The sequence below is a fragment of the Monodon monoceros genome, unplaced genomic scaffold (genome assembly GCF_005190385.1).
Source record: "Monodon monoceros isolate NGI ecotype Baffin Bay Population unplaced genomic scaffold, NGI_Narwhal_1 Super_Scaffold_4, whole genome shotgun sequence".
NCBI lineage: Eukaryota > Metazoa > Chordata > Mammalia > Artiodactyla > Monodontidae > Monodon > Monodon monoceros.
The window spans coordinates 27,859,331-27,877,274 of record NW_021703781.1 but is presented as its reverse complement, the minus strand read 5'-3'; the positions used below and the strand labels follow the sequence as shown (position 1 = coordinate 27,877,274).

Sequence of the window (17,944 nt, the reverse complement as noted above, 5' to 3'; positions counted from 1 at the left end):
TGCAAGAGGGTTCCCTTTTCTCTACACCCTCTCCAGCATTTATTGTTTGTAGATAGAAAATATTTCTTGGCAGAGAGAGAGAGAGAGAGAGAGGAAAGGAAGGAAGAAGAGAGCAGAAGAGGGAAGAGGAAGGAAGTGGGGGGAAGGAGTGAGGGAGGGGAAAGGAGGAAGAAAGGCTGACTGAATTAGATTAGAAGCATAAAGCAAAGCAAGCCACTGGCCAAAAAAAGAAATGTTGAGATCAATGTCACGGGCTCTGTGGAGCAGCTGTTTCCCTTCCTGCCACCCTCTGCCACTCCCCAGCAGGGCACAGTCCCCCGCCCCAGGTCTCATCAGCCTTGCTACCCACGATTATTTATTCCCTCCTGTCATGAAAGTGGTCCCAGAAAGGAATAAGGTGTTTGGACAGCAATGAAAAGAATACTCTTCTGCAGGTGTACCATGGTATGTGGTTTTCAAAGTGTCTTCCTACCTTTGATCTCCTCAAATTCTTGCCAGTCCAGTCTATCTCACAGGGCTGTTTCATTATTCCCATTTTTTCCAGAGAGAATGGTCTCCATGGAATTAAATGCTGGCTCAAGGTCACAGAGCCAGGAAATGGCTGAACTAAGAAGACTTCAACTCAGGTCCTGGATTATGTGGCTGAGCAGCTTTTAATGGTTCTCAGCAGTTTAATAAGTTACCTTTCCCAAGGGTGTTTGCATTTTAAAAGAAAACTAAAAAGATTGGAAAATGTACAATCCAAATGAATGAACTGTGAATAGTAAAATGTCCTGTACAAAAGCATGTGTACAGGAAAGACTGACACTGGGGCCGGAGGGACGAGGTGGTCCCAGAAGATTCTCAACACACAGGCTTTCAGGGTCAAACAGATCTGGGTTCAAATCTCTTACATTCCATTCGCTAACCCAGTGATCTGGAACCAGCAGTTTCCATTTTCTGAGTCTCTTTCCTAATCTGTGAAATGGGGATGATAATCCTACCTCAAAAGGGTGATGTGAGACTGGCATGCATAGAAATTGGCACATAGTGGGAGGTCAGCAAAGATTGGCAGCCTTACATGGAGGGTTAGAGGAACAGAACCCATCCCAGTTGGCCTCCACAGGAATCAGGGTGCTGGGTGGAGGTGGGCCTCACCCCCCAGCTCCACAGGGGAAGGGGAAGGGAAGATAGGAGATGACGAGCCCAGGGCTGGCTGCTGCTCCAGGGCCATCTCTGTGCCCAGTGCGGGGCTAGACACACTAACCCTCATGCTAATTGCCCAGCCGTTAGGATCAAGCCAGGATAGGAAGGGCTGGGGTACCTACAGCTATGCTGCAGCCCTCATCTCTTCTGAATCCTCCCCCACCTCCTCGAAGAAGATTTATGGAAAGATTAAGGGGCGTTTTTTTTCAATATCTATTAATATTCATGGCAGTCTTCACAGCCATCTGCTTTTAACGATTTTGTTTGCAAAGACCTGAGATTAAAATATGGCCTGCTAGTGCTCTGAAGCATCTGAACTGAAGGCGATAAAACAAAGGCCTTTTCAGGAGCTCCTGATCTGGCCTGTCACTCTACCTGCAGCGGGGGAGACTAATGACTAGTGGGTGGGAGGGGCAGCGGAGGGGGGCTCCCGGACCTGGCTGAGATTGGATCCAGGGCCAGTGCTCCCCATCAGGCCTGGCAGTGCTCACCGCGGGGGAGTGAACAGCCCCAGCTCCCTCCCCACCACCTTGCACAGGGCCCTGGGGATGAGGGGGCTTAGCTAGGGCAGGAGGAAGATGATGGCTAGAACGTCCAGGAGACTCGGGGCTTTGAGGACTCCCAAACCCTGGGATCGGCAACCTGGAGAGGGGGCTGTCCACACTGGAAATGTCCAGGGGTACAGAGAGGGCAGGGGGAGCCCCTCGCTGTGATGCTGTGCCCCAGACCCATCAGTGTCACACCACACCTCCTCTATATGTCAGTGCAACGCAATCCAAAGCCTGTGTCTCTGTCGGACTTCAAAGTCAGTCACTTCAATCTAGCTCTGTCTTGGGTGGAACCCAATTTGCCCACCAACATCTTGGGATGCCCGTGCCCAAGCTGGTGTCCTTCTCTTTGCCTCCTCCTGGAGAGGAGTTTCAGTAAGCTGTTAGGGGGTGGCCTGGGGACAAGGGAGGGACCAGCAGTGGCACTCGGGCCAGCATGTGTGACAGTGCAGACTGTGCCCTGCACAACTCCAGGGGGCACCCTTCCTAGCCTCTGCGACGGTCCTGAACAGGCCTCCAGGACCCCACCCCGAGCAACGCCAGGGCTTTCCGCTTTGTACTTTGTGTGTCGAAGCTCCGCGCACGGCTCGCTTGACTGGAGGCTCCTGCTGCTTAGGAACGGTTGAAAACCAGCAGAATCCAAGTCACCTCTCTCCTTAGACAGGCGCCTCTCCCCTTTGGCTCCTTCGATTCTAGGCTCCACGCTTCCAAAACATCCCCAGCGGGGTAAAGCCCGGTTCCTGGGCAGGCAGGTAGACAGACATGGTGGGTTTCCATGTGCCTGCCCAGCCCCTCCCCATGCCAACAGGGTCACCTCCTAGTCTAACCATCAACCTTCCTGTCCCAGGCTCCCACCCTCTGGGAGTGGAAAGTCACCGTCTTTGTCCGTCCACCTGCCCTTGTGAGCCAAGACCTGACCCACGAGTGCCAGGGAACACCCCCTGCTTCTCCTCACTGGAGAGGGCCTCCCCCAGGGACCACATCAGGCCTAAGGGAACAGGTTCTGTTTTCCATCTCCCAAGTCTGGGAAATCCTCCTTGCATTCCCACTCCTGGCCAGCCTGCTTATGATTCCAGAGCAGGGCAGCCTTCCTAAAACACCGCGGGTTCCACCTGCCCTGGGCCCCCTCCCCGTGGCCTTCCAACAGGAGTACTGCCTTCCCCAGCCCTCAATGCCCGAGCAATGGAGAGGCAGCTGCCAGCCATGCCCCCTCCTCTGAGCCCTGCTCGGCACCACAGTCCTGTGAGGGCTGGGACCCCACCGCTTAGCCAGACCTGATTAGACCAGGCAGGCCCCATCAGGCTCTCTCCCCAGAGAACCCAGGAATGGGGCCAGAGAGCTCTGGGTGCTTGGTCCAGGTGGTGGCAAGCTGAGGTGGGTGCCACTTCCAGCATCAGGAAGGAAGGAGAGCAAACCAGGGGCGACAGGTGGGACTCGTCCAGAGCAACCCAGAGGTGAGCCTGAGCGCAAGACTGGCCAGTACTGGTCCAGCTGCTCCTGATGGCCCACTGCCCCCCCCTCCCTGGGGCCCCGAAGACAGCCCATGGAGCCTTGCTGGACCTCCCTGCCTCCGATGAGGCCACTTGGGATGTGTCTCTGTTCCTTAAAGCTAAAGAAAACCAAGATGGAGGCCTCCAGATACCTGCTCCGGGTCCCCCGTTTCTCTGTGACAGCGACACCCACCCCCACCCACCCTAAGCCTCCTCTTGGTCTCTGGCCGTGCCCCCTGCCTGGAACACCCACCGTCCCTGCCCCCAAAGGCCTAGCCAGTCCTCACACACTGCCCCCTCCCCAAACAGAATGCCATCTCCTCCTGCCTGGTGCTTGGAGACCCCAGCATCTCTTCTGAGACAATCTCTGTACTCCAGGGCCCCCTACTCTCCTTGGAGGACCAGGGTCAGGAGCGAGCAGGATGCCGACTTCCTGGTCTGTCTTCTAACTCAGGTTTAAATACCCTGAGGCTCCTGGCACTGGGTTTGGCACTCAGTAGACTTTCCTCCAGAAACGTTTCCTCTTTTTGCCTTGAAATGAGTCTGTGGGCATCTCTCTAGTGCACAATGTGTTGGTTTACCCTCGAGAAGATCCTAGAATAACATCACTAGACAGACCCTTGGAGAATGTGTTCAGCTCTCCCATTTTACAGCTGGAGAGGCTAAGGCCAGAACCAGATGCCAGGTCTCCCGGCCCCGCCTGCCTAGGGCCGTGAGCAGCGCAGCCCTCTGCCTCCCAGGCGCCCCCTCAGGATCACACAGGAGCACACATCGCGGAGCAAAGCCCTCGGAGGCTTATTTTGGCAGTTTCTGCCGTTAGTCACATCTCTGCCAACCCACCGCTAGGTAATTAAGGAGCCAAGAGCCACTGCAAAAAAAAATTAAAATTAAAAAAAAAAAAAGAGCCACTGCAGAGAAATGAAATTGGACTTAAAATATTCATTTACATATTCGGTTTGGGAGACAAGAGTAAAAGAAAGTGTGTGTGTGCGTGTGTGTGTGTGTGTGTGTGTGTAACTAAGCATGTGTGCAGGTGTGTTCACGTGTGACTGTGTATGAGTGACTGTGTGTGTTGTGTGCGTGGGAGCGTGTGTGTGGTGGGAGACCAGCCTCCTCTCTGGTTCTCCTGCCCTCAGGCCCACCCAGGCCAGCCCACCCTGCACCCTGATTGTCCCTGGCTTTCCTCTCTCCTGATGACGTGACTCAGCTGCAGCCTCAGCTTCTACGGGGAAACCCACCCCTGAGAATGAAACACAGGGTCTGTCACTATCCGGACCTGCCTACCTTTCCAGAATCTTCTCCCACCCAAGCCTCACACTACACGTGCAGCATCCAATCACACGAAACATGCAGCATTCATGGGACGCGCATGCCCACCGTGCCTCTAAACCTGTTCCCATGCTGTCTTCTCTGCCTGGGATGCATTCTCCCTCTTTTCATCCAAACTTCAAGGCCCCAACCTCAAATATCACCTCCTCCATGAAGCCTCCCCTAAATGCCAGGCCACTTCCCTGCAGGTAGAGTCAGCCGCTCTGCATGACCCTAAATGACAGCTAGCATTTGGGCAACACTTTACCTGTATTACTGCATTCCGTCCTCACAGGGCCCTGAACAAGATGTCCTATCCTCATCCCCAGTTTACAGGTAAGGACACTGCAGCACATAGAGGTTGAATGACTTGCCCGAGGTCACACAGCTATAACACAAGAGTGCCAGGATTCAAACCAGCCAGTCTGGCCCCAGAGCCTGAGCTCTTACACCCTCCAGCACACTGTCCCCACACACCCACATCACACGGGACATCAGTGCAGTGCGACATGAGCACAAGCAGAAGACGGGCTATGGTCCGCCCACCTGTCTTCCCTGCTACCCCGCACAGAACCTCTTCCATGCCTGTTTCCCAGCACCCGGCACAGAGCCTGGCGCAATGTGGGGTGTGGAAGGCTTCTGAACAATCAAATGAAAGAAGGAATACTCACCTGTGTGTGTGTGCGCGTGTGAGAGACATGTGTACAAGAGGGTGTGCGTGGGTGGGAGTCTGTGAAAGAATGTGAATGTGAGGCTACGAATGGGGCTGAGTTTGAGGGGTGTGTCATGGGGATTGAGTGTGAACATATGTGATGATGCTATGGGGCGACGTGTGGAGTGTGTGCTGTGTGTGTGTGTATGAGGGTAGAGGGGATGGGGTGCTTGTGTGGGGGGGGGGCTTTGTGAGGCGGGTCGTGAGAGTGGCATGGACAGTGTGGGTGGCGTATGAAGGAGTCTGTGCACAGGGCATCCTCAGACACCCTTGGGACCCCTCACGGACAGCTAGAGGCCCATCTCGGCTGCATGAATAGTTAAAGCCCTTAAACTGTGCTGCTTCATCACTGCTATTTTTACAAAGTTGTCACAGAGAAATATCATTTTTCTTCCTCCTTTATTTCATTTTCTTTGGGATATAGTAATTAACAAAAGCCGTTAAATGCCAGCAAAACTGTTTCTTTTGAAGTTTCTACATGGCTGTCACCCGGGAGATAAAGGCAGATTACTCAATCTTGACATTATAATTGTGGATGCCAGATAAAAGCCTGGATTAGACACTTCACAGCCCCACTCGGAGGGGAGGGCGGGAGGGCCGGCGGGAGGGGCGCCGCCAGCAGGGGGAGGGGACAGCTCGCCACGTGGTTGGCTTCTCTTCATTTTGAGTTGGACAGTCCCCAAGTCACACAATGTTAGGTGGGAAGGAAGCATGTTCCACAGCAAGGTGCAGCAACCCAGAAGTCAGGGGCTGAGCTCCTGAGCCTGGCAGCTCTCTCCCCCGGGGCTCCCCGGGGTAGCCCGCCACACTTGCCTGGCAGGATGCTGCTCACCTGCCAGCCTGGGTGCCCAGCTCCTCGAAGGCGGGGCTGGGTCTTCTCAGTGAGGGTGTCTCCAGCCCTGGCACTGAGGGTGCCACATGGTAGGCACACCTCCTGCTGGAAGGAGCCCCGGGTTCTAGTCCTGACTCACACTCCCTCCCTTTGGCCTGGATTTTGGAGAAGGCAGGGGAGGCAAGCGTGTGAGAAAGTCATCTGCCTGCTCCAAGGCCACCCGAGGCCCTCGCAGGCCACCCAAGAGCAGTGCCACCTGTTGCCAGGAGGGGGCGCCAACCAGGGAAAGGCTGGGCAGGGCCGAGCCAGAGGAGGCCCCAGCATGGAGACGGAGAGGCCCGCTTTTTAGTGGAGGCGGAAGGGCCAGAATCGAGATGCCCCGGAGACTTTGCTCACTCTTAAGACTGGAAGCTTCTAAAGTGCAGGGACCAATATTGTCTGATTTCTCGGGTCAATCCTGAACAAAGTTGTGACCTTGAAATTCAGTTTATCCAAACTGGGGCTCCCCAGACTCCCTCCAGCCCACAGACGAGCCTTCACTGTGTTAAATAATGATAATGATAATAATAATAATAAATAATATAATTTTTAACTGTTTCAGTCAGGGTCCAGCCAAGAACCAATCAACCACTCTAGGTATTTAAAGCAGAGGGAACTTAACTCAAGGACCAGTTACACAGGAGATGAAAGATGAGTAAGACAACCCAGAGGTTAGCAGCAGCTCTGGAGGAAGGAAGGCAGGAGGCAGGGTGACCAGGGCCCAGAGGCCACGATGACTTGGCCGACCTGGAACCCCGGTAGGTCACAGAGACACGAGCATTGCCAGAGATGGTGCCTGAGTCAGAGAGATGGGGGAGACACCCTGGCTTCTCCTACCTCCCACCCTCTCACCTTCCCATCTCCAACCAGAGCCTCTCACTGACTCCACGCAACCCACCCAGAAGCCTGAAGGGGCCAGTCCCCCAGCATACAGAGCAGAACAGGAGAATGGCGAGGAGGGGACCTGAGGGCAAATTAACCAATGGCCGGCACCCTTGCCAACATTTTAAAATCTTGAGCTGGATTTCCAGCGTCTCGTGAAAAAGAGCAACATCGGGTCTGTGTTCCCAAGTTCCCAGATGCAGCAAACATCTGGGGGTGATAGAGGCCGTCCCCTTCAGAAGGAGCATCCTCTTCTCCAGTCTTTCACAAATTCCATCAGGCCTGCCTTACTTGTTCATGGCACCTGGAGGTACTTCACTGTGCAATTCCTGTTCTAAATCAATGTTCCCAATGTGCAGAGGGAGAAACCGACGCCCAACCAAGGAGAAGTGATTTACCCATGTTTACACGATGGAACGAGAGCAAAGGCAAGACCAGAGCTTAGACACCCTGGATTATATTTCCTAAGTGCTGAATTGATTAGCAAAGAGCGGAAAGCATTTGCGAAGTAACCGTGTCTGTCAGTGGGGAAACGAGTGGCATTTACTGGACCAGCACTGGCAAAACAGCAGCGTAGCTGCTCGTGGTCCCCTGGTCAGTGAGCCTTGTCAGGAGGACGGCAGCAGAAACGCCAGCAGAGATGACCAGGACAGGACCCGGGCAGCAGAGGCTGTTCTGAGCCTGGCGCTGCCACTCAACTGCTGTATGACCACAGCAAAGTCGCTCTTGGTGCTCTAAATACAAGGAGGAAGGACCAGACGCCCTCCTGGAGCCTTCCCCACTCCACCAGGCTGGGACTCGATTTCCTGAGCAGAGACGGGAGGAAACCATCCTGCTAGAGAAGCCAGCCAAGTGCATGAGGGTCCTTAAAAAGGAAGGTTGAGGGGAGACACTGGGAAACATAAATCTGCTGGCACCGCTCTCTCAGAAAGGGTTTTAATTAATTGTTTTTATACGACATAAGAGCAACTCATTACCGAACAGCTTTGATTTGTGACACCTGCATTATAGATGATTTTTAAATTAACATTTCCCCAATAAAAGGTGTCAGTAGAGAGCTGAGGACGCCCAGAGAAGTATAAAAGGATAATAATATGAAAATACAAATAAACACCAGTCCAGCCTAACAAAGGGGGCTGCTTAATCAATTTTACAATTAATTAAGGCTGCCTGGGGTAGCTGGGGCCCTGGAGGCAACTGGAGGTACTGGGTTGAGGTTCAGGCATCAAAAGCTAGGAAGAGGGGAAGTGTCTGAGGCTTAAGAGAGAGAGACACAAGGAAAATGAAAGATGCTGCCAGGCTTCCCCTTAAGGGGAGAGAAGTACTCCTGAGTATTCTTTCTCCCTTTGTTCTCCTGGATTTATCATTTATTCATTCAGTAAGTATTTATAGAGCTCCGATGAGCCCAGGCAAAGGCACCAAGGTGAGAGAGAGTGAGTGGTTCCTTGGAGATGCTGAGAGCCCCATAGGTCTGGACCAAAGAGTCCAGGGCAAAGCAGTCGAGAAGACTGGAAAGGTAGGCAGGGACTAGACTGTAGAGGCCTCTGGAAAATATCAACCACATCTGGACTTATTTTCAGATGCCGTTTGAAGAGTTTCAAGTATAAGAGACACAGGCTCAGATTTCCATTTTAGGTAGATGCAAGTGGATACTGCACTGGAAGGGTGGAGGGAAGAAAAAGAAGTCACCCAAAGTAAGTCAGACAGAGAAAGACACACACTGTATGATATCACTTACATGTGAAATCTAAAAAATGCAACAAACTAGTGAATATAACAAAAAAGCAGCAGACTCACAGATACAGAGAACAACTAGTGGTTACCAGTGGGGAGAGGGAAGCAGGGAGGGGAAATATAGGGGCAGGGGAGTAAGAGGTACAGACTACTATGTATAAAATAAGCTACAAGGGTATATTGTACAGCACAAGGAATATAGCCAATATTTTATAATAACTATAAATGGAGTATAACCTTTAAAAAGTGTGAATCACACTATATTGTACACCTGTAACTTGCATAATATAGTACATCAACTGCACATCAATAAAAAGAGGAGAACACGCCAATGTATCACAAAAAACTACTACCTCATAAATTACATTTTCATGAAAAATAACTATTTTCCCGAAAAAAAGATCACCCAAGCAAGACATGCTGATGCACTGAGTTCAGAGGGAGGTGGCTGAGGTAGGAAACAGACCGATCCCCAGGGAGACCTCAAAGCTGGAGCCCACAGGATTTGCTCCTGGGGATCCAGCAGGAGAGAGGGGACGGGGGAGCGGAGGAGAATGCTGGGGAAGCAGCCATCCACAGCACAAGGGCTAGGTCCCTGCCCGCAGGGGTTTTAGGTTCTGGTCAGGAGAAACGGGAAAAAGATGCACACAGGGATGCAGAAAGGATTTCAGAGCGCGCCAGCAGGTGAAGAAAATGGAGCCCAGTGCCGTGGTGGGACTCCTGGGGGAGTGCAGTTTGGGGCGGGGCGGTGGGGGAAGGCCTCTCTGAGGAGGTGTCATTTGAAGTAGACCTGAAGAATCAGGAGCCAGCCAGGCCAAAGGTGGGGCAAAGGTGGTCCAGGGATCAGTTCAGCAGTTGCAAAGGCCCTGAGGCCGAGGGGGAGAAGGAAGAGGCACCAGGACCGCCCTCGCCCATCTACACCTGCTACTGCTCTCTCATTTCTGTCTTTGCTTTCCCCCTGGTTGACCAAAGGGGCTGTGAAATTGCTATATAAATGAGGACTGGTCTCCTCTATAGACAGAGGCCATGGAGCATTGATAACCATTTCCCAGGCCTCATTCCAGGCCTTTACACTCTCCTGTGGAGGGATCTGACCCCTCCAGGGGAGTCAGTGGCCGTCTCCATGCCAATGACTTCCTACTTTTATGGATGCCCCAGAACTCATTCCTAAACCCCAGATCCACTTAGGTGTCTCTCAGATATCTCATAACACATCCATCCTCCTAAAGTCAGCTTTTCCCTCTGTGTCCCAACCTCAGTTAAAGACGCCACCATCCATCCAATTGCTCAAAACAGAGACCTAGGAATCATCTTGTAACTCCCTCTCCCCCATATCCGAGTCCTGTTGGCTCTTCCTCCTTATAGCTCTTGAGCACATCTTCCTCTTCTTCCACTGCATTCCATTCTACCTAACCTAGCCACCCACACACCTTACCTAGGTGACTACAACTGCCCCCCTCTCCCCGATCATCCTCTTACCAGTGCACCCTGCACCCAACAGCCAGAGGAATCCTTCTAAAATGAAAGCCCATCACATGTACCACTGTCCAGAAAGCTTCCAGAGCTTCCCATGCCCTCAGACTAAAGTCCAAACACTGTTACGATGCTCATCAAGGGCTCCTGGAGTCTAGTGTCCCCCTACCCCCTGTAGCACCACGTTGTCCCCTGCTCCCTCCATGCTTTGCTGTCCAGATACAGGGGTCTCCCTTCAGCTCCCAGACTAATGTTGCTCCTCTCATCCGTCTTCTTTCACACCCGTGGTCCCTCAGCCTGGAACATTCCAGGTGCTCTTCCCTGCATCACCCCACCTTACCATGGTCTGGCCACCTTCAACTCCATGGCCCAGGCTGCAATCTCATCAAATACTTCTGCAATTGTTTGCTGAATTGTGTAGATTCCCCCCAATCTGTAAACTCCACAATCTCAGGGACTATTTCTGCCTTGTTGGCCCCTGTTTTCCCAGCACCTGGTGGACCGACCATATTGCTGAATGAATTAATAGATGAATCGAATGATGTCACAGAACACAGTGTGCTATATTCCTACTAGAAGTTTAGATGTTCAATGAGACCAACAAGGAACACCATCTTCAACATACATCTCACTGGCCAGTTTGCATCCTCACGTGTCCCCAGATAAGGTCACTCTCCCAGGATGGGTATTGGTAGTGTGATAGAAGGAAGGGGCGGACCTCCACCTGAGATGCTTCATCGCCTGCTTCCATGAAGCCAGTGGGGGTCATGAGGCCTATAGATTGTCTGCATGGTCTGTGGGCCAGCTGGTTTCTGTCCTCTCCATATTGCCCCAGGCCCCAAGAGGACGTGGCTACCAACAGGGTCTCCTGGCTGGGGGATTTGGGTGCTTTAGCTCCCCTTTGCCTGGTAGGAATGTGAGATACCTGAGTCCTGCCAGGCTGGCCCCACAACAGAGCACCTCCAGCTCACAATTCCACACTGGACCCATTCATAGACCTCAGTGGTAGGGTTAGGGTTTCAAGATTAGGGTTAGGGTTAGGGTCAGGGTTACAGAAGTGGTTATAGGGAGTCTGCGACCATCAAATCAGCAAGTAGGGGAAAAAGAATGGGGTGGAGGTCAAGGTCAAATACTTGGGTCTTTCAGAAAGGGTGGGATGGCCTGTGCCTGGAGGAATCCAGGAGGGCTTCCTGGAGGAGGCAGGCTTGAGCTGTGCCAGGAAGGATAGGGAGGGTCTGAAAGCAGGAGTTTCCTGATCAAGCCACTGCTTCCTTCAGCTTCAAAACCTCCCACCAGGAGGAAGCACCTCTGAAGGACAGCTTTCTCCTTCTCATAAGTCCACTGGCAACATAATTACCGATTGTCAGGACAAGAACGGACCACAGTCCACCCATGCATTTTATAAATGAGGAACCTGAGGCCCAGAGAGAAGAAAAAAATCATCATTTTCATTTGAACAAATGCACCCTTTGCATTAGAAATGGGTTTCTTCCAACACACCTGCACAACAGGTGTTATTCTCCTCCATTTAAAGATGAGGGGGCTGAGGTCCAGAGGGGTTACAGGGCTAGTGGAGGTCACATGGGATCTGATAGAACCAGGACTCAAACCCGGGCTGGTCTGAGTCCACATCTAACACCCTTGGGTGAATGTTTCTGTCTTTGGTTCTGATTTTTCTGCAGCACAGAAAGAATAATTGGCAGTTGATGTCAAAAATATATGTAGCTATTTTGATTGACGGTACGAACTCAGCGATGTACAAACACGGAATGATTCTAATGATTCTCAGTAGCTGCTATCAGCTTTGCTCTGCAAGCCCCAACCCCACAAGCTGGTAGTTGAGGGAGGGGAGGGAGGGATGGAAGAAAACAAACTTGCCAAATAATAGTATCTTCATCCTTGCTGATGATTTTCCTGGTCCCATTTAATACCTGTAGCAGTCACTTTCTAATGATTAAAGAGTATCACTGTCCAGTTCAAAGCCACCTCCTGCATAGCTTCCACGAGCCCCAGCAGCAAGAATGGGAGGGCCCTGCTTGTGAGTGACTGGCTGCCCCTTGGTGGGGAACTGGATACTACCTGCAGTATCCTGTGTAACTCTGGCCACTGGTGTCCTCATCCCAGCTGGCCTCCAGCACTGGGGGAGGCCAGCTGCCAGCTCCTTAGGTGACACTGTAACCCTCTCCACAGCCTCTGACATCAGGAACCTCTCAGGTCATGGCTGCTTCTGCTCCTGGCTCCTGGCAAGTTTGGGGAGAGCGGCATGGCTGTTTCCACCCAGCAAACTCTACTCTTCTCTTCGTATGGAGAAGGGGGCAGAGGACACCTTGCTTCCGCTAAAATGCCCCTCTCTTAGCAAAGCCTGGAGTGGATATTGTAGTGGGGACCACTCACTCTCCACCAAAATTCAATCTCCCCTGAGAGAAAAATGGCCAGGTCACCATCCAGACCAGGAGTGTCTGCACACTATGCCCCTCGGGCCACATCAGACCACCGCCTATGTTTGAATGGCCCATGAGCTAAAAATGGTTTTTACATTTCTAAATGGTTGAAAAAAGAAAATATATTCATGACACATGAAAATTATATGAAATTCAAATTTTACTGTCCATGAATAAAGTTTTATTGGGATATAGCCATGCCCATCCATTTGCATATTGCCAACGGCTGCTTTCAAGATACAAGGACAGAGTCAGGTACTTGCAACACAGAGAATATGGCTCTCAAAGCTGAAAATATTTCCTATCTGGCCCTCTACAGAAAACATTTGCTGACCCCAGGTCAGGATTCCCTTTCCCAGCCTCCCTTGCAGCTGGGTGGGCCCATGTGCTAAGCTGTCATCAGTGGAAGTGGAATGGAAGTGATGTAAGATATCGGGGTGCCCCCTCCATGCTCTCTTCCACCTCCGGCTAGAGCCAGGCATGGCAGCCCCTGCCACCGAGACCACAAGAAGGCTCTCAGGGAGGGTGGGGCAGTGGGTCGGAGCACCCCAGTCCCTGAATGACTGGGTCAGAGCTGCCCTGCCAACCTGGGCCGTTCACCTTACACTGTAAGGTGAGAAAGGAAGGAACTTCAATCCTCCTTATGCCACTGCATTATCATGATAGAGCAGCCCGTCCTCACCCTGACCAGTACGGATGTTTATCACCAGCTGAGCACTGTCTCCAGAGACCTTTACTTTAAAGTCCCAGTCATGTCATTTTAGGATATTGTCCTTGTGCAGGAGGAGATGCACACCATAGATGGGGTTGCGCCCCTCCTCGAATCATCAGTACCCTGTAAACCCGATAAGAGAATTGTTCATCTTAGAGTTCTCCTGTTTATGAGGAAAGAAGGGGCACTAGCTCAATAAGAGAGACTCAGGGAGAGAGACTAGTTCAGTATAAAGCAGGTCCTCACCAGGATCCCAAAGCAGAAGGCCAGGAGCAACAAGCTCCATGGAAACCAGCATTGTGAGTCACCCGTCCAAGACCAGGGGTCTCTCTCATCGCATCCACGCACCTCTCTGCCCTCCTTCCTGGCTGGCCAGCTCCCTCCAGCCACTCACAGCTGGTGACCATGACTGGCCCCCAGTCCTAAGTGCAGCTCATCAGCTCTTCCCCCTCCCAGGCTCAGCCTCTTTCTGACACCTCCACCAGTTAGGAGTCAAATTGGCCCATCTTAGGCTTTTGAGCCATAAAACCCAAAGCATACAGTGTAGGGAAGCCTTTGCTTCAAGTGCCCACCTTGGATCAACCAGCTGAGCTCTGGAGGATACAGACACGTGACACAAACTCAGCTGCCACCCACGCAGCATGCACTGAGGGACAGAGGGTTCCCTAAGCCAGGAACTCGACCCCTCTAAGGGGCTGAGGCGTTCCATGACTAAGGGCTTGGACTTGGGGCTAGGATGCCGGGTTCAGCTCCACCTCCTTCTTAGGCGGCCATGAGCAAGTTTAGTACATTCATTTTCGCTTCTACGAAATAGGAAACATAACTAAATCACCTGCCTCATAGGGTTGTCAAGAGGATAAAATAAATTAATCCATGTAAAGCACTTAGAACAGTACCTCCTGACACACAGTGAGCTTACAGGGAAGGTGAGTGATTAGAATTACTATTAACATTATCTCTAAAACAAGAAGGAAATAATAAGTCAAGGCTCTATTCCTTTGCTGTAAAACATCTCAATGTTTGCTCAGTGAATGATTCAAGTCAGCTTGAGAAAAGCACAATGATTGGGCCACAGGTGCACCTTCCTAAGGAGCCCAGGGTACATGGCTGTCATCTACTAAGGACTCACTCACTCACTCTATGCCCATCCTGTGCTCGGCCCTCTACACACATTAGCCCACTTGCTGGATGACATTCCAAGAGGGTCAATAAGTTGTCCAAATACACACACTTCAGGCTTAATTCCACTCACTATGTATTTCCATCAGCATGGATAACCCAAAGGGTCCACTGCAGGCCAACTGCTGAGTCCTGCCCATTTGGAGATAAGCCTGCTAAAGACAGAGAAAGGGGTTCCAGGAGCAAGGAGATGGAAGGTAGAGTGATGTGGACAAAATGTGAGGAGGCCCAGAATTGGGAAAGGAAATGCAGCACCATCTTGGGGAAAGCGCCTCGGGTTTGGGGCAGGGGGAATAGGGGACATGGCTATGTGCATGGTCCAACCTCCCCCATCAAGCTATCCAAATGCATGCAGCAGAGTCCCCAGTTAGTAAACAGAGCCCTGGCCTGGAGCAAAGTCAGCAGCCCTGGTTGCCTGTCCCAGCTCTGCCTCCCTGTCTCTGTGTGACCTTGATAGTGAGGCCCCTCTCCCAGGCATATGTGGTAGACCAGACGACTCTAAGGCCCTCCTGACTCTGGTCCCACTATGGTGATTTTCTAGTTTCTGTTGTGTTCTTAGGGGCAAGCCGTGAGCACACACCACGCCATGACTTCCATCCCAACCTGGGATCATGGACTTTCACTCCAAAATTTATTGTGTGCTTAAGAGTCATGGGAAAAAAATAATACTATTATCCTCAAAACCCCAGCAGGTCTCTTAATGACTACCCTGCTAATTAGTAGCAGCTGTTAATGAAGTGCGCCGGTACAAGCCGAGCCGTCAATTAATCCATGCATGCTCCTGGGCTGCAGTAATAGTTAAAGGAGAAATCAATACCTGGCAGCTGGGCCTGGGGAGGCCGGTCCAGGTGGGCAGGGAAGGTGTAGCATTTCAAGGCATTTGTAACTAAAACAGCTTACGCCTAGAGCACAGTGCAGGGGAGCAGAAACCAGGAGAGCCCTTAAGGGGCACAGGGATCCAGGAATGCCTGCAGAGTTGGGGGCAGAAGGGACTGGGTCAGCAGGGCGAGCTGGCACCTGCTCCCTCCATGGGAAGGTAGAGAGCTCCAGCCAGGCCAGCAGGGGTGTACAGAGGTAACCTCCCTCTCCAATTCATCATATCACAAAATCCACTTATTCCTGCAGGGTGTGGAGGCTAGGGGGCCTACTATTACCTCCTCTCGGCAGATGTAGGGATCAAGGCTCACTCCAAGCGAGACACCAACTTGTCCAAAGTTGCAAAGCAAGTGAGAGTATCAATCGCTTTTGTGACCTGTGCTGTGCCAAACAGCCTACACGCATCATCTCATTTGATCCTTACATGTCTGTGAGACAAGAACGACTTATACCACTGCTTTGGAGATGTAAGCACTGCAGCTTTGAGAGGTTAAAGCCCTGCCTAACAAGGCTGGTCATTGGCAAAGCGGGTGTTCAAACCCAGGCAGCCTGACTTCAGAGCTCATAAACTTAGCACACGTGGGCTCCTGAGCAGCAATAAGCCTTCAGCCCTAGAGAACAAGATCCAAAAACTCCTTTGCGTGATTTACAGCATCTTGAACTCTGGCCCTCTGTATTAGTTTCCTATTGCTGCTATAACAAGGTACCACATACCTACTGGCTTAACACAACATAAATCTACTATCTTGCTGTTCTGGAGGTCAGAAGTCTGAAATGATTTTCACCGTGTTAAAGTCAAAGTGTTGGTGGGACTACATTCCTTCTGGAGGCTCTACAGGAGAATCTGTACTCTTGCCTTTTTCAGCATCTAGAGGCTGCTTGCATTCCTTGGTTAATGGCTTCTTCCACCCAGTCGAAGCCAGCAATCCAGTCACTCCAACCTCTGCTTCCATCACCACATCTCCCTCTCCGACTCTCTTCTTCTGCCCCTGTCTTATAAAGACCCTGTGTTTACATGAGGCCCTGGATAACAGAGTCCCTTTTGCTCTGTGAGGTAACACAGTCATAGGTTCCAGAGATTAGGACGTGGACATCTTTGGGGGGATATTAGTCTGTATACCATACCGTCTCACCGGCTACTCCTTCCCCTAGGGCCACACGTGCTCTACCCTCTTCAAACACCTGTATCAGTCAGCATCCAGAGAGACAAGACCATTCATGGTATTTCAAACAGAGGGAATTTAATATTCCACAGGTGATGGAAGAGCTGAAATGCCAAACAGGGGCTGTTGAAGCAACCTAGAAATCAGCAAGAAGCCTTTTCTCACCTTCTCCACTCCACTCACACAGCCACACGCAGCCAAGGTCAGTGGCACCCTCCTCCAAGCTACAGGGATCTACGTGCCAACGAAACGGCTGAGATCCCTAAGCCTCTGTCTGATCCATGGCGTGTCCCCAGCACTGAGCCCAGAGCCTTGCACAGAACAGGTGCTCAGAGGAAGTCACCTGGGCCAGGGCTCCTCCCTCCACACCAGAGGTGAGAGCACAGCCACAGCCCAGAAGAGGTCATGGTGTAGGTGAGGCAGGCAAATAAAACGCAGCCACTCAACAGCTGACTGTCAGCCCCTGGAACCAGGGACTCAGTGTTGAGTGCACTTTGCTGCCCATCACAGGCTCAGGCAACATGGGTCTTACCTCTTTGGAGAAAGCGCTGAGGGCAGAGAGATCGCCCCTCTTTGGGAAGAGGCCTTGGGCCCGGGCGTGGGGTACATGATCCGGAGGGCCTGGCAGGAATCTGTGATGCACAGGCTCCTTGAGGGGAGTACCAAGCTGGCTTTCAGCTAAGCCATGGCGTCCACCTTCTTCCCCTATAAGAGACATGGGAAGGCACCATGATTATAATCCTGGGTTAATAACCTTTCCCTGATCGGATGTTATTCCATGGCTCCTCTTCCCCAGCTGCTCATCCTAAGATGTCTGAGAAAGGGGAAAGGAGGAGATTGAAAGAATATGCCAGGGAGGAAGAAGGAAAGGGAGGGGCAGGAGCCGGGAACCAGCCTTTCCCAGTGAGCCTGCGTCAGGGCCGGAGGGGGACACGTACTCTACGTAACTTCACCTCACATCCACCCAGGGGTGCAAGCATCCCCCTCCCCGGCCTGGGGATGATGTCTTACTCCAGGGACCCCTATCCTGGTGAACGACACCACGCGCTAGCACCTTCAGGAGTCACCTCAGATCTGAAGATTCCCCTGTGCTGTCCCCACCCCGACGCCAGCCCCTCCTGCTGCCCCTGTCCTGCTTCTCCATGGAGTCTGTACCTGGTCCCGTCCACGTCAGCTGCACCACCTCCAGGTCTGGCATTTGGGGGAAAGATGGGCAAGGCAATCCCCTGGGAGTGCCCACAGGCATGGCAGGAGCAGGAAGTGGGCTAGGGCAGTGGATGTCCATTCATAACCACTGATATGCCGCTACATGTTCTATCAGGACCCTCCTTCCTTTACTATCCCTGATCCCATGGGGACCCAAGTAACAG

At 52.0% G+C, this 17,944-nt stretch overlaps 1 long non-coding RNA gene across 1 annotated transcript in view; it reads right to left on the bottom strand.

Annotated features, from left to right (window-relative positions):
* Nucleotides 1-17,230, bottom strand: part of LOC114883272 — a 241,303-nt gene extending 224,073 nt beyond the window's left edge. Inside the window, exon 1 of the long non-coding RNA XR_003790523.1 lies at nt 17,107-17,230. This is a non-coding gene — a long non-coding RNA (uncharacterized LOC114883272). The remainder of the gene's footprint in view (nt 1-17,106) is intronic.
* Nucleotides 17,231-17,944: the final 714 nt, after the last annotated feature.